This window comes from Crocodylus porosus, unplaced genomic scaffold, assembly GCF_001723895.1.
Source record: "Crocodylus porosus isolate Cpor-Errol unplaced genomic scaffold, CroPor_comp1, whole genome shotgun sequence".
NCBI classification, from domain to species: Eukaryota; Metazoa; Chordata; order Crocodylia; family Crocodylidae; genus Crocodylus; species Crocodylus porosus.
In genome coordinates, this window is record NW_017728947.1 from 104,926,296 (window position 1) to 104,928,581 (window position 2,286).

Consider the following 2,286-nt stretch of genomic DNA (forward strand, 5'->3'; position numbering starts at 1 on the left):
TCTGGCATTTTAAAAAGAGGAGACAGAGAAGGGCAAGATATACACAATTTATATGTTTCAGTGGTAAGGAAAAAGGTCATTTACTAGACAACTAAAAAAAGAAGCTAAATTGAATCCCATGCAAAGTTTAGCCAGGCTCTTGACAAAAGGGAGTTTGGCTGACTACTAAGGATGATGGGAATTTGGCTGACTACTTAGGATGACTTATTCTAATAAGCCTACAAGCTAAAATAGACATCCAGAAATAATTTACACTATTGTTAACAGTAGATACAATATCTGTTAATATTTTTCTATAACAGTGCATTGTCTCAGTATAAATATACCTTGATATTTAAAGCCAAGTAATTGGGTAGATTAAATATGAATGCGGAATCCAGAAATCCTACTCCTTTCTTCCTAGATATTATTGAACCTGTTGCTAACATAGTTTCCTTTCCATATAATAAAACACTTGCTTGTTTCATAAGGATGAAGTTCATCATACTGAAGGGTGGCAGAAGGCAGGGCAGGTGCCACCTTAGAGACTGATTTGTGCCGCCTTGCCCTTCCTTCAGTCTGACTTCAGACTAACACAGCTAAGCACCAAGTTTCATATAAAAAAGTAAAATAACTAGGATTTTCTTGTCTTTTGAGCTTCCACTTGGGTTCTCAAGATTAGTAATAAACACTTGCCAGTACTTACCTGCATTTTCCATTGGTTGTTTGCTGTTGGTTTCTTTTTCTGTTGCTCCTTTATTTGCTTTTTTGTCATTTTAATGTACCATTGTTCAGTTAACCTCCCAGTAAATCCATGACCTTACTTCTAATGGAAACATCTTGTAAAATTTCTCCTCCTGAGGAAAAATATCTCGTTAACAGATTTAGTGTATCTTGTCTTGTACTTGATTTTGTTTGGAATAATACAGTCCTTGAGGTGCATCAGACCTCAAGTTATCCCAACTCCTTTCAGCTTTCAGGATGAGAGATGATTCAGAATAAACAAAAAAAGTTTTAAAACAGTCGTAGCTCCCCAGTAGTAATACATATATTTAGCATAAATACAGCAAGTTGGATTTTTTGTGCAATATACAAACAGAAATTAATTAACTCTCCGAATTCCCCTTGTGTAATATGTTATAATCTACATTCAGATGAAGTAGTTGAGGAAGAAAGATAAAGTGATTTACCTAAAGAAACATGAAATCAATGCTAGATCTGGGATTAAAACTCAAGTTTTTGACTTCTAGCTCATGGCTTGTTTCTTCAGTACAATACCCAGTTCTTGGCTTGCAGCTGCATCGAGCTGTTTCTCCTTGTTTCTAACAGCTAAATTGCATTAAAAGCAATGCAAAATGTGTGAAATATGTTCCCTATATGAACGGTTCTCAAGTAGGGGACCAGGGCACCCTGGGGTGCCATGAGATCTTTTGAAGAGTACCATGAGGTGTGAGGAGCTAAGTGCAGGCTCAGGCTCCTCCGTGCCCCCACTGCTTGGCCCCTCTGCAAGGAGGTAAGCACTGTATTAAATAAATTTAGTATTTAGTTTTTGACATGGCATGTTGCTCAGTTCACAGAGGATTGGGGGGATGGGACCTCCAGTCAAAATGGTGTGCCTGAGTCTTAAAAAAGGTTGAGAATCATTGCCCTATATATTTTTTGTAAGCAGCTGTCACAGCAGTATTGTACAACTGTGGCCAGTATTGCACATCTGAGGTGGTTTGCATGATTGTGAATGGGAGGTAAAGTGTTCATTGGATGGCATCTAGGGTGGCCATCATAGAGCACATTCCGGTTTTCTACTACTCTGTCCTCTAATGACACAAAACTTGATGCCTTTATATTTCATATCAGGTTTCATGTCAATAGAGGACAGAGGACAACCGGACTATCCTCTATAATGGCCACCCTAATGGCATCTGTATTAAAGATTTGCTCTCCCAGTCATTACAGAAGTCGTTGAGATGACGCCTCCAGGCTGACTGGAGAAAATGACTCTGTTGATTCTCCTGTTAAAGGATGTAGGTTCAGATAAGGCAGCAGGAGGGCACACAAGCCCCCATGGCTTTTACCAAAAGCATCCGGGAATGTCTCCTAGCTAAAAAGGAGGTGTATACCCAATAGAAAGGAAGGGCCATCACCAGGGAGGACTATACTGCAGTTGCTCGGGGATGCAGGGGGCAGTTAGGAAGGCCAAGGCAGAGATGGAACTGGGACTAGCTTCCCAGATTAAGGACAACAAGAAGTCCTTTTTTAAATACATAGGGGGTAAAAAGAAGGTACTGGGTAACGTGGGGCCCCTGCAGG